Source organism: Schistocerca serialis, chromosome 1 (assembly GCF_023864345.2).
Source record: "Schistocerca serialis cubense isolate TAMUIC-IGC-003099 chromosome 1, iqSchSeri2.2, whole genome shotgun sequence".
NCBI lineage: Eukaryota > Metazoa > Arthropoda > Insecta > Orthoptera > Acrididae > Schistocerca > Schistocerca serialis.
This window is the reverse complement of record NC_064638.1, coordinates 455,186,324-455,201,262: the sequence shown is the minus strand read 5'-3', so window position 1 is coordinate 455,201,262 and position 14,939 is coordinate 455,186,324. Positions and strand designations below refer to the sequence as shown.

At 45.6% G+C, this 14,939-nt stretch overlaps 1 non-coding gene across 1 annotated transcript; it reads left to right on the top strand.

Moving 5' to 3' along the window:
* Nucleotides 1-433: 433 nt before the first annotated feature.
* On the top strand, nt 434-517 carry Trnas-gga (transfer RNA serine (anticodon GGA)). The gene is given in 2 exon segments: nt 434-473; nt 483-517. It is a non-coding gene; the product is annotated as a tRNA-Ser (tRNA).
* The last annotated feature ends 14,422 nt before the right edge of the window (nt 518-14,939 follow it).

The window sequence follows — 14,939 nt, the reverse complement described above, 5'->3', positions numbered from 1 at the left end:
TTGAGGGTGATCAAACACTTCCCATCGAAAACGCTGCAAGAGCGTCTTAATTGTCCCTGAACAATGAGGCTGAAAATAGTCTTGATGAAAGAAACGCATGACATTTATGTTCTGTGGACTGCATAGCTTCAGGCGAAATCGCTCATCAGATCCACATACCCGGCGGGAGACATTGCTGTTTTAGGCATTTCTGCATTATCACTTTCTGCTCTAAACTGAAAAGAGCGAAGTGAACCGATGGACAGACACAGTAAAGACACTGCCCAACATAACTGTACAAAGTTCCATCGTATTTTCACGGTGGTAATAAATATTATAACTGTGATTATAAATATAATATACAATAAAAATACGCTCCAGCATGCAGTACGTAAAATGCGTCATAACATCTAAAAAGTACGACAAATAACTACTAACATATACGTAGGCGCCGGCCGGAGTGGCCGAGTGGTTAAAGGCGCTACAGTCTGGAACCGCACGACCGCTGCGGTCGCAGGTTCGAATCCTGCCTCGGGCATGGATGTGTGTGATGTCCTTAGGTTAGTTAGGTTTAAGTAGTTCTAAGTTCTAGGGGACTTATGACCACAGCAGTTGAGTCCCATAGTGCTCAGAGCCATTTGAACCATATACGTAAGCCATAACATTCTATGTTGTGCTATAAACATAAGTAGTAAAAGTCTATCGTACACTTAACAGAATAGCATGCCATAACTGCATGATCACTGGAAAACGGAAAAAACTGCCGTACCGAGCTGCTTTTCGTGAACAAAATTCATTGTAAAAATATAAGGATTACTGGAGAAAACTGCTAAACATATATAAGCGCTGTATAAATTCTATTATCAAAGTTACTAATATCTGCTTCAGGATGCAATATGTAATACAGTACTGACATACGTAAGCCATAGAATTCTATATTATGCTGTAGACATAATCAATATAATTGTATTGCACATTTTTACGAAAAACAGTACGATCGTTGTAGAACCAACTGAAAATTGCAAGAATGCCGAAAAAATCTCATCGTGATAGACACGAGACGACTTAAAAAAAGTGTCAATGAAAAAGCAGCAAAAGCTTGGAAGAATTTACTTAATCTGTCGTTCTTCGACCTATTACGCGCTTCAGGCCCAACAGAAAGGAAAATTTTGAGTTTAGTACTAACATACAGTATCTGAACCGTGAAAAACTACACTCCGGCGGTTGTTAGCTTTCTTTCTATATATAGCAAATTGGTAACATTTTTCATGATTGCATGGGGTTGCAACAATTTCATATTGCGTAAGCTCTGCAGTAAACAACTCTAAAACATGAGTCAACATGAAGTCGTGTTTTTGCTAATTAGTTTAAGAAAATTACTCCTATCTTACGACTCTCGTTTTCTTATTTTCAATGAAGGTATTCGTTCTTTGAAAATATAATGATATTTTGATTAAACGTCCTGGTCACTTTTGTATCACTTACCAAATTCTGTTGGCACGAAACAGTGAGAGAGGAGTAACATTTTTTAGTGAATCATCCCACTTACGCTGTGATGAATAAAAATTTCAGATAGGATCTTCTCGAATAATTGCACTGCCTGGTTCTCTAGTGTAACATGAAACCAAGATTTTTCTGCTCACAGCAATTAATATTGCATGATTTAGATCGCTTGTATTTTTTATAGTCCTCAATCTTACGACTGGTTTGAAGCGGCCCTGCAAGAGTTCCTCTCTCAAGACAACTTCTTCATCTCAGAGTCGCAGTTTTATGCTACGTCCTCTATAATTTGTTGTATGTATTCCAATTTTTGTCTTCTCTCACAGTTTTTACCTTGTACAGCCCCCTCTAGTAGAATGGAAGTTATTCCCTAATAATGTCTTAACAAGGAATTTTAAAATCCGTGTTTGTACATCTTTAAATGATTCATGTTGGTTGGCTGAAACTTCCTATTGTGAAAATTATGATGCAACAATGAGAAATAATTAACAAATTTCGAATGTAACTACAGCAGAATTAAGTACTGACTTCTCTTATCTGGACCTGTACCCAAGTTTGTCAATAGTCCATCAGATTTGATCAAATGCAAAAGAAAACTGTATGTAGTAATGTAACGTTTTAACATTTCAGTTTTATTGAAGTTGGTGTTCAACCATGGAATTGAAGAAACCAAGTGGCATTCGATACTATGGTGACTATGTATGTTGGACCTAAAGAACTACTATGGATTCTGGTACAGTTTTCACTAACAGACTATCCGAGTCACGAGGAAGGTTAGTGTATAAGTTTATTATCGCTACGCCAGGTAAGTCTGCATGCTGCAGATCTCCAGGCCATACATAATACTACACATGCGAAACCGGGGTGGGTCACTAGTGGTACTGACAGGTGGCACGCCCCTCTCTCACTTTAACTAACAACATTGTAGGTCGGATTAACATTCATATTTTAACACGTGAACTCAGTTTTCTCCCAGACTACATTTGCTGTGGGTTGTTAATAACGTTTTCTACATGAAAAAATTATGGGCAGAATGTTCTTGTAACTGCAGGTGTAACCAGTATCGAGCTCGAGAGCTTGTATCTGCGGGAAGGGAAGGGGGGGGGGGGGCATAGCAGAGGCGACCGAGAAAAGGGAACGAGATGACTTGGGGCCACAAATGCTTGGCCGCTGAGTGATTCTGCGAACGGTGTTCAGTGGTCCTCACCTGCAGACTGCAGAGGGATATCTGGCCAAAGCAGTCTCCTCCTTCCGCTTAGGAACGGACAGTAGGGCGCCAGTTCACAAAACATTTTACCTGGGCCAGTAGCGGAGGAAGCCATTTAAGAGAGATTGTTGTAAACTGAGCTTTTGTGCAAATGGTGGGAAAGTCAGAGAACTTATGTTAGAAGCTGGGACAATAGAGTCAGAGTGGCTGGCGCATGTGTCTAGTGGAGGTAGGACTGTAACCATAACACCCTCCCCCCTCCTTTTGCAGTGAAGTCGGCAGGACCTTTTACTGAGCGGGAAAAACGTATATTTCACAGGCACGACTGTCTGGGAAGCTTAACAGCCTTCTTTCAGAAACTCGGAATCATCGGCCCAGAAAGATTAGATCACTATGTAAATGAGAGACTGTGGTCGCGTCTATGTAGATGGTTTATGCCAAAACATTGCCATGCTTACCTGAGAAGGACGCGTCCCTAGTCTAAAGCAGTTTTTCATAGAAAAGAGATTTGGAGTCAGCGGCTCCTCTCAGAATATGCAAAGTAGAGGTTTGCTGTGTCTGTGTCACCTACATGGTCAACAGGACACTCAAGAGGGAATATTCAGAGAGTAGAGTGTAGTTCGACTGGTTTGTGCAATGTGGAGGCGATTTCGGTTCTGCTAATTTGGCTCCTGTACCAAGGCATGGTGGAAGGTGGTGGTGATTCTTCTGAGGACTTCATCTTCTGGGGCTCCCCTGGTGGAGAGCTTCAGGTCTTTCCCCAGTGGATGGGACTGGTGGTCTGTGGTGGGCTAAGAGCCTATGGCAGTTTCCAACTGTACCGACAGTAGAACTGCATATCGTCTGAGACATATCTGGGTGACGAGGGTGAACTTACTCGTCCTGAGTCGGCCGTTTTACGTTTGACTAGTCCAGCACGCACTGTCGTGCTTTTGAGTCAAATTGGCTTGGCCAGAGTAGTGAACGGTTGCACCTCACATTGAAATCTGCCGGAATTTCAGGGCTTTGATGGGGAAGTTTCCCGCGTTCTGATAATCAGAATGCCAGACTGCTTAGTTTGCAAATTTTTGTAAACGCGTGAGAACATTGTAGGTGCTGCAACGACCGCTACTCGCCCACATTTCGCCGCTTTGTGCTGCTGCGTGGATCAAGGTGAAAGGTTAAAGTACTGCTGCTCCGGCATAGGATTGTTACGTGATATTCACAGCTCCCTGTTCTCAGGTGAACCATAGTTTGTGGTATGGTTGATCGTAGGTGATTCCATGTGAATAGAGTTGGGCCTCACAGTGAAGTCGTGTAAACAGTCAGATTGCGTTGTAAAAGGGATTAATTCAGTGGAGAATTTGTATGGCTCCAACCCCAATGTATGCTTTGCCTATCAAACACCATTCCTTACCTGATTTGTGTTTCTAATGTGTATGTAAGATTTATCAGCAAGTTGTAGTCACAAAAGATTTTGTAAATTTAAACACGTCACTGCTCTCATTCATTCTCCTTCCATTATTCACTGCTCTCATTTTCTCGTGGTGATACAGGAGTAACTTCACACAGACGTATATTTACGACTAAAGCGAGCGAAGGCTTGTAGTACTGTGACTTAGTCCACAAGCTTTCCAGCACATATAACGAAATCCTACAAAAATAAAACAGATATACTATTCCACAGCGCGAGGACTTGGGGATCTAGACTAGTTACTGGGCAAGACACAACTGTAAAATCTTACATTATAGTTTTCTGATAAAATGCGGTGAAGAGCCCAAGAAACTGGTACATCTGCCTAACATCGTATGAGGGCCCTACGAGCACGCAGAAGTGCCGCAAAAAATGTGACATGGACTCAACAGTGTCTGAAGTGTGTTGGAAGGTTCAAATGGCTCTGAGCACTATGGGACTTAACATCTGAGGTCATCAGTCCCCTAGAACTTAGAACTACTTAAACCTAACTAAGGACATCACACACATCCATGCCCGAGGCAGGATTCGAACCTGCGACCGTAGTGGTCACGCGGTTCCAGACTGAAGCGCCTAGAGCCGCTCGGCCACTGCGGCCGGCCAGTGTTAGAAGGAACTGACACTATGAATCCTGCTGGGCTGTCAATTAATCCGTAAGATAACGAGGGGATGGAGATCTTTTCCGAACTGCACGTTACACGGCATCCCAGATATGCTCAATAATGCTCATGTCTGGAGAGTTTGGTGGACAGCGGCAGTGTTTAAACTCAGAAGAGTGTTTATGGTGCCACCCTGTATCAATTCCGTACGTGTGGGGAGTCGCTTTGTCCTGCTGTATTTGCCCAAGTCCATCGGAATGTACAATGCATATGAATGGATGCAGATGATCAGACAGGATGCTTAAGTACGTGTCACCAGTGCAGGTGATCAAATGGGATGCTTACCTACGTGTCACCAGTCAGAGACGTATCTAAACGTATTGAGGGTCCCATATCACTCCAAGTGCACGTGCCCCACACCATTATAGAGCCTCCACTAGCTTGAACACTCCCCTGCCTACATGCAGGGTCCATGAAATCATGAGGTTGTCTCCATACCCGTACACATCCATCAAATTGCATCCGCTCGATGCAATTTGAAAAGAGACAAGTCCGACCAAGCAACATGTTTTCAGTCATCAACATTCCAATGTCGATGTTGACCGGCCCAGAGGCGTAAAGTTTTGTGTCGTGCAGTCATCGAGGATACACGAGACGGCCTTTGGTTCCGAAAACCCATATCGATAATGTTTCGTAGAATGGTTGGGACGCTGACACTTGTCGATGGCCCAGCACTGAAATCGCAGCAATTTGCGGAAGGGTTGGACTTCTGTCACGTTGAACGATTCTCTTCAGTCGCCGTTGGTCCCGTTCTTGCAGGATCTTTTTCGGCCGCAGCGTTGTCGGAGATTTGATGTTTTACCGGATTCCGGATATTCACGGTACACTCGTGAAGTGGTCGTACGGGAAAATCGCCACTTCATCGCTGCATCGGAGAATGCTGTGTCCCATCCCTCGTGCGCCGATTATAACACCAGGTTCAGACTCATTTAAGTCTTGATAACCTGCCATTGTTGCAGCAGTTACCGATCTAACAATTGAGCCAGATACTTGTGTTATACAGGCATTGCCGACCGCAGCGCCGTATTCTGCCTGTTTACATATCTCTGTATTTGAATACACATGCGTATACTTGTTTCTCTGTTGCTTCAATGTATATCAAAAGCGAATATTACAGTTAGAAACAATAGCAAAAGAAATATTTTTTTTAAAGTAAAGAGGGAAGCAAGACCATAGCACCAGAAAAGCGTGACAGGATGTAGAATACATGGTAGGTATATATCTGACGACATACAGTGGTTGGACAAAAATATGCAAACATCACAAACACAACAAATTATCATGATTAATACAGCATAGCAAGACCGTTAGCATTCAGTTCCCAGTCGAATATTTTCTTCGTGTATCCTGTATGCGGTATAAATAATCGTTACTGCGCCTCTTGAAATACCAAACACTTTGGCTCCCTTGGTTATGCAAGCACCCACCATACGAGCACCAGAGTTTGCCCACGTGCGGGTTCTCTTTGCTACGACATAATCAGTTCACAACTGCACACAATACTGTCGTGAATACGATGACACTTGCAATTAATTGACGACATTGCACAGGTGCCGCTCGTGGTCAAATACAACACAACGGCAGAACATGCTGGCTTGGCTAGCACTGCGTTTTTACATTTATTTCAATGTTTCCATATATTTGTCAAACCCACGTAAATAATATGGCAACGAATAAAATCCCAGTGAAGACAGCATAGAAAGAGCTGACTCATGCTTGGGTGGAAGAAAACTAATGGAACCATCTCTTCTGTAAGGAGGATGTTCTCTCCAGTTGTTGTCTCACGTTGGAGACATCGGGCTGCGTCTTGATTAAGATTGAAAAAACAGCCGGTATGTCTTATTGATGGTAAAGCAGGTGACTAAACCGCCGCCCGTGCTCGCTAACAGACTACAAGTAATATAATACACTACTCGAAAACTGCAAGCGAACTGACGCTCTTTGTGCCGCACAAGCGATGGCCAATTCGCAAATGATGTTGCGTGTTATTACTGAAGGAAAGGCGTGAAGTGTCAACTGACATGTGATTTTGCTCGAACTATAGACCATCTGAGAGAAATTAGCCGAACCTCCACATGTGATACGTAACACAGTGCCAGAGCTCTTTATACTCATGAAGTAATAAGTGCTATCGACAGGGGATGTCAAATTGATTACATATTTTTAGATTTGCATAAGGCTTTCGACACGGTTGCTCACAAGCGTCTTCTAACGAAACTGCGTGCCTACGGAGTATCGCCTGAGTTGTGCGACTGGATTCTTGATTTCCTGTCAGAAAGGTGACAGTTCGCAGTAATAGGCGGAAAGTCGTCGAGTAAAACAGAAGTAATATCCGGCGTTCCCCAAGGAAGTGTTATAGGCCCTCTATTTTTCCTGATCTATATTAACGACATAGAAGACAATCTGAGTAGCCGTCTTAGATTTTTTGCAGATGATGCTGTCATTTACCGTCTTGTACAGTCATCAGATGATCAAAACGACTAGCAAAATGATTTAAATAAGATATCTGTATGGTGCGAATTGTGGAAATTGACCCTGAATAAGGAAAGGTGTGAAGTTATTCACATGAGTACTAAAAGAAATCAGTTAAATTTCGATTACGCGATAAGCCACACAAATCTGAAGGCTGTAAATTCAACTAAATTTTTAGGGATTACAATTACAAATAACCTAAATTGGAACGATCACATAGATAATATTGTGGGTAGAGCAAACCAACGACTGCGATTCATTGGCAGAACACTTATAAGGTGCAACAGGTCTCTTAAAGAGATTGCTTACACCACGCTTGTCCGCCATATTCTGGAGTATTGCTGTGCGGTGTGGGATCCGCATCTGGTGGGACTGACGGATGACATCGAAAAAGTACAAAGAAGGGCAGCTCGTTTTGTATTATCGCGAAATAGGGGAGATAGTGTCACAGACATGATACGTGAATTGGAGTGGCAATCTTTGAAACAAAAGCGGTTTTCGCTGCGACGGGATCTTCTCATGAAATTTCAAGCACCAATTTTCTCCTCTGATTGCGAAAACATTGTGTTGGCACCCACATACATAGATAGAAATAATCATCACGATAAAATAAGAGAAATCAGGGCTCCCACAGAAAAATGTAAGTGCTCGTTTTTGCCGCGTGCCGTTAGAGAGTGGAACGGTAGAGAGACAGCTTGAAGGTGGTTCATTGATACCTCTGCCAGGCACTTTATTGTAAATAGCAGAGTAATCATGTAGATGTATATGTAGAGATGCCGTGAGAGGCGGATGCACTTACATAAACGACGCGGGGAGTGGAAAGCTGGAAATTTGTGGTAAGGTACTATGGGATGAAACTGCTGTCATCGGTCCCTAGGGCTACACACTACTTAACCTAACTGAAACTAACTTCACTAAGGACAACTCCCACACCCATGACCAAGGGAGGACTCGAACCTCCGACGGGGGCAGCCGCGCGAACCCGTGAGAAGGCGCCTGAGACCGCACGGCTACGCCGCGCGGCGACGCGGGGAGTGGTGTGCTGTCAGTAGAGAGGCAGTAACGGCAGAATGAGACGTTCAGGATAGATAGCTCGGCTAACAAATCCGACAACGACATTTCAACCGTTGTGAAGCTCGCAAGCAAGCTGTTGGTGACGTCATACGCGAAGGAACAACCACAGCTAAACCGAGAACAGGCAGCTCATGTCTGGACCTGCTGTGCAGCTGTCACTGTGTCTGAGCGTAGGGACTTAAAAAGAATGGGGTATAATGGTCGACCAGCTACTAATAAGCTAATAGTCAAAGCTAAGCGATGCTTCAGATGGTGTAAACGGTGAAGCAACGGGACGAGCGGTTTGGAGTGCTTAATCATTCTGCAGCCTGTGGCAATGCGATGGAAGCGTTTGGGTTTCCGCGAATTTCTGGAAAACGTTACCTGCCATCATGTTTAGTACCATCAGTGAAGTACGTAGGAAGCTGTTTTTTGCTGTTAGGTTGTGGTCCTTAAGACAACACAAAATTTGGAAGGATATCAAGACATTTTACAGCATTGTGCACTGTGCTCTGCAGAGGAACAATTCGGAGAAGATGACTGTATCGGCATGACAAGGAATCCTGTCATATAGCAGCACTTGTGGCACTGTGGTTTGTATACAGTACCATTCCTGAAGCGGACTGGCATGCCCATAGTCTCAACCTGAATCTAATGAAACACATTTTATATGAGTTAGAACGACTACTTCGGTCCACTCTCCAACGTTCAACATCGGTTCTTGGTATTGGCTCTTGAGGAAGAATGGGGTCCCATTCCTCTGCAGACATACACACGTCATTGAAACTGTCCCCGGCAGAGTTTGAGCCATCATAAAGGCGACAAATTAACATCCACAATTTATTGTCTGGATCAGATAGTGTAGCTAAGCTTGAAAAATCTGATGAAAACGAATATTGCTCTCTGTGTTGCTGTTCCGTGATTTACATTTACATTTACATTTACACTCCGCAATCCACGCAACGGTGTATGGCGGAGGGCACTTTACGTGCCACTGTCATTACCTCCATTTCCTGTTACGGTCGCGTATGGTTCGCGGGAAGAACGACTGCCGGAAAGCCTCCGTGCGTGCTCGAATCTCTCTAATTTTACATTCGTGATCTCCTCGGGAGGTATAAGTAGGGGGAAGCAATATATTCGAACCTAATCCAGAAACGCACCCTCTCGAAACCCGGACAGCAAGCTACACCGCGATGGAGAGCGCCTGTCTTGCAGAGTCTGCCACTTGAGTTTGCTAAACATCTCCGTAACTTTATCACGCTTACCAAATAACCCTGTGACGAAACGCGCCGCTCTTCTTTGGATCTTCTCTATCTCCTCTGTCAACCCGACTTGGTACGGATCATACACTGATGAGCAATACTCAAGTATAGGTCGAACGAGTGTTTTGTAAGCCACCTCCTTTGTTGATGGACTACATTTTCTAAGGACTCTCCCAATGAATCTGAACCCGGCACCCGCCTTACCAACAATTAATTTTATATGATCATTCCACTTCAAATCGTTCCGTACGCATAGTCCCAGATATTTTACAGAAGTAACTGCTACCAGTGTTTGTTCCGCTATCATATAATCATATAATAAAGGAGCCTTCTTTCTATGTATTCGCAATACATTAAATTTGTCTATGTTAAGGGTCAGTTGCCACTCGCTGCACCAAGTGCCTATCCGCTGCAGATCTTCCTTTCTAATGCTGCAACTTCTGTGTATACTACAGATCATCCGCGAAAAGCCGCATGCAACTCCCGACACTATCTACTAGGTCATTTATATATATTGTGGAAAGCAATGGTCCCATAACACTCCCCTGTGGCACGCCAGAGGTTGCTTTAACGTCAGTAGACGTCTCTCCATTGAGAAATGCTGTGTTCTGTTTGCTAAAAACTCTTCAATCCAGCCACACAGCTGTTCTGATATTCCGTAGGCTCTCACTTTGTTTATCAGGCGACAGTGCGGAACTGCATCGAACGCCTTCCGGAAGTCAAGGAAAATGGCATCTACCTGGGAGCCTGTATCTAATATTTTCTGGGTCTCATGAACAAATAAAGCGAGTTGGGCTCCACACGATTGCTGTTTCCGGAATCCATGTTGATTTCTACAGAGTAGATTCTGGGTTTCCAGAAACGACATGACACGCGAGCAAAAAAAAGAAAAAAAAAAAAAGGTCTACAATTCTACAACAAGGGATAAGGGTATATGGTTCATAAAGAACAATTTTGACAGAGAACTCAGATCGTCAGCAGAAAAAAGGGACAGTTATGAGGCGGCGGCGGCGGCGGGCCTCCGGATGGGCAGAGCGCGGGCGAAGCGCACGGGCTGAGCCGGGCGGGGCGTAGGCAGCGGCCGGGCCGGGACGGGAGGCGGGCGGGCGTGCGGGCGACAGCTGTCGGCTGCTATCGACTGCTGCGGTCGCTGACAGATGACGGCGCCGGCCCTCCAATTAGCCAGCTGGACTGCTGCAGCGGCAGCAGCAGCGCCCGTCTGCCCGCCACACAACACTGCCCGCAGCTAGCTGTGTTCCAGCCCGACCGTGCCCCACTGGCTGTAACCGTGGAAACTCACTCAGCATTCGGTACCCTGCCACTATCGCCATGTTCGAGTCAACACTCCACGGGATCTTCGGATAAACGAAACTACTTTATGAAAGGCGACAGTGTGTGCACCAAGATGAACCTCAAAGTATCAGAAAACCTGCCCTTTTTGGTTCAGTTGCGGTAAGGAACTGTGAAACGCCTGTATTTTCATCTTTTAATTGTAGAATTTTTATTTTTCTACTAGCTGGGCATCCTGCGTTGCCCGGTATGTATTTATTCAACTTAATCTATTAGTCCCTATTCTCCTTCCTCCTCGCTCTGTCCATCTTCACTGCATCCTCTCTTTGCCCATTTTCCCCACCGTCCCGCTATCTGTCCATATTCTCCTCCCCTCCTCTCTAAGTGGTTCAAATTGCTCTGAGCACTATGGGACTCAACATCTGAGGTCATCAGTACCCTAGAACTTAGAACTACTTAAACCTAACTAACCTAAGGACATCACACACATCCATGACCGAGGCAGGATTCGGACCTGTGACCGTAACAGTCTTGCGGTTCCGAACCGAAGTGCCTAGAACCGCACGGCCACAGCGGCCGGCCCCCTTCTCTCTATCCATCAGTTCCTCCACCGTCTCTCTGCCCATGTGTCCCCTCTGTCCATCTGCTCCTACCCCTGTACACATCTCCTCTCCCCCTCTCTCTGTCAATCTGCTTCTGTCAATCTGTGCCCATCTCCTTCTCTTCCCTTTCGCTTTTCGTTTCCTCCTTTTCTCTTCCCCTTCTCTGTGTGTACATCTCCTCCTCCTGCATCTCTCTATCTCTTCCTCCCCGTCACCGAGCGAGGTGGCGCAGTGGTTACACACTGGACTCGCATTCGGAAGGACGACGGTTCAATCCCGCGTCCGGCCATCCTGATTTAGGTTTTCCGTGATTTCCCTAAATCACTCCAGGCAAATGCCGGGATGGTTCCTCTGAAAGGGCACGGCCGACTTCCTTCCCCATCCTTCCCTAAACCGATGAGACCGATGACCACGCTGTCTGGTCTCCTTCCCCAAACCAACCAACCAACCAACCTTCCTCCCCGTCTCTGTGCATCTCCTTCCCTTTCCTCTCTCTATCCATCTCCTCCCCTCTGTCTTCCCACTTTCCGTTCCCTCTGTCGATCTCCTCCCGCTTCTGTCTATGCCTGCTTCCCCTTTGCTGATCCTCTCCTGGTCCTCTCCTCACCTTAACGCACTAACCCCAATAGGAGGTTGGTGGTTCTGTACTGTTTGTATAAAGCGTTTATTTTGCATTTTGTTTACGACCTTCCACTAAGGAAGGGATTCTATTTGTGTTTATCTGCTCTGCATAGTAACTAACAGTTCTTGATAAAACTTTACGTAGTTTTCGTGTTAGATTTCTTAGTGTTTTCTTGATCGTTTAGAACAGAAAGCGCCCTAAAACCGTCTTTTGTTTGTTTCGCGGCCGTTAGCCACTAGTCACTTGAATCAGCAGTTGTCTTGTGACAGCCAGAGCGAGAGCACCAGCAGCAGCGAGCACTGTTTGTATAAAGCGTTTTTGTACTTATTTGCTGCGCTTAGCTTTTAAATAGTTTTTCTGGGAAAACCTAGCGTAGTTTTCGCGTCTCGTATTTCAGTGAGTGTTTCTTGATTATCAGAGTAGCTCATCAGAAGATTATCTTGGGAATTTGTCACCGTATAGAGTAGGGTAAACATAGTCATGTGTAGGGACTGTGGTTGTTGTGAGCGGACGCAAGGAGAATTGGCCACTCTTCGGGGGCAGGTGGAGGCTTTGTCTGTTAGGCTCATCGAGCTCGAGGCGCAGGCGTCGGCTCGTAGTGGCGTTGGGGCAACTGTGGTGAGACCTATGCCTACTTCGGTGGCCTTGGAATCACATGGAACCCCTGATGTCGCTGCGTCTTCCGGCAGTGAGCATCTTACCGGTCAGCCATCACTCCAGGGTGAATGGCGGACAGTGGTGGGCTCGCGCGTGCCTGGCCGAAAGGCGAAGGTGGGATCTGGCCGCGTGGCAGCTGCCTTACCCCTTTCCAACAGGTACGGGGTGCTTCCTAGTGGTGATGACATCGTTTCCGAGCCACCACAGGATGCCTCGCCTGTTGGGCCAGTGGCCGATTCTCCGGCAAGGTCCCGACAGTCACAGAGGGCGGGCCTATTAGTTATAGGGAGCTCCAACGTTAGGCGGGTTATGGAGCCCCTCAGGAAAATAGCGGGTAGGTCGGGGAAGAATGCCAGTGTGCACTCGGTGTGCTTGCCGGGGGGTCTCGTCCGTAATGTGGAGGAGGCCCTTCCGGCAGCTATTGAACGCACTGGGTGTGACCGGCTGCAGATAGTAGCACATGTCGGAACGAATGACGCCTGCCGCTTGGGTTCTGAGGCCATCCTTGGTTCCTTCCGGCGGCTGGCTGATTTGGTGAAGACAACCAGCATCGCACGCGGAGTGCAAGCTGAGCTTAATATCTGCAGCATAGTGCCCAGAGTCGATCGCGGTCCTCTGGTTTGGAGCCGTGTGGAGGGTCTAAACCAGAGGCTCAGACGACTCTGCGACTATAATGGTTGCAAATTCATCGACCTCCGTTATTGGGTGGAGAACTGTAGGGCCCCCCTAGACAGGTCAGGCGTGCACTACACACCGGAAGCAGCTACTAGGGTAGCAGAGTACGTGTGCCGTGCACACGGGGGTTTTTTAGGTTAGAGGGACCCCCCCTTGGGCGAAACGATAAAATACCTGACGGCTTGCCAGATAGGACATTATCATCGTCGATAAAGAACGTCCGTCCTCAGAGACCAAAAACAGGAAAAGTTAACGTAATATTGGTAAACTGCAGGAGTATCCAGGGCAAGGTTCCTGAATTAGTATCTCTTATTGAAGGAAATAGTGCTCATATAGTATTAGGAACGGAAAGTTGGTTAAAACCGGAAGTGAACAGTAACGAAATCCTAGACACAGAATGGAATATATACCGCAAGGATAGGATAAACGCCAATGGTGGAGGAGTATTTATAGCAGTAAAGAATTCAATAATATCCAGTGAAGTTATTAGCGAATGCGAATGTGAAATAATCTGGGTTAAGTTAAGTATCAAAGGTGGGTCAGATATGATAGTCGGATGCTTCTATAGACCACCTGCATCAGCAACCGTAGTAGTTGAGCGCCTCAGAGAGAACCTGCAGAACGTCGTGAAGAAGTTTCGTGATCATACTATTGTAATAGGGGGAGACTTCAATCTACCAGGTATAGAATGGGATAGTCACACAATCAGAACTGGAGCCAGGGACAGAGACTCTTGTGACATTATCCTGACTGCCTTGTCCGAGAATTACTTCGAGCAGATAATTAGAGAACCAACTCGTGAAGCTAACGTTTTAGACCTCATAGCAACAAATAGACCGGAACTTTTCGACTCCGTGAATGTAGAAGAAGGTATCAGTGATCATAAGTCAGTGGTTGCATCAATGACTACAAGTGTAATAAGAAATGCCAAGAAAGGAAGGAAAATATATTTGCTTAACAAGAGTGATAGGGCACAAATCGCAGAATATCTGAGTGACCACCATCAAACGTTCATTTCTGAGGAAGAGGATGTGGAACAAAAATGGAAAAAATTCAGAAACATCGTCCAGTACGCCTTAGATAAGTTCGTACCGACTAAGGTCCAAAGCGAGCGGAAAGATCCACCGTGGTATAACAATCATGTACGAAAGGTACTACGGAAACAAAGAAAGCTTCATCATAGGTTTAAGAGTAGTCGAATCATAGCTGATAAGGAAAAGCTGAACGAAGCGAAAAAGAGCGTAAAGAGAGCAATGAGAGAAGCATTCAACGAATTCGAACATAAAACATTGGCAAACAATCTAAACAAGAACCCTAAAAAGTTTTGGTCATATGTAAAATCGGTAAGCGGATCTAAATCCCCTACTCAGTCACTCGTTGACCACGATGGCACTGAAACAGAGGACGTCCGAAGAAAGGCAGAAATACTGAATTCAGTGTTCCGAAACTGTTTCACTGCGGAAAATCGTAACACGGTCCCTGACTTCAGCCGTCGCACGGACGCCAAA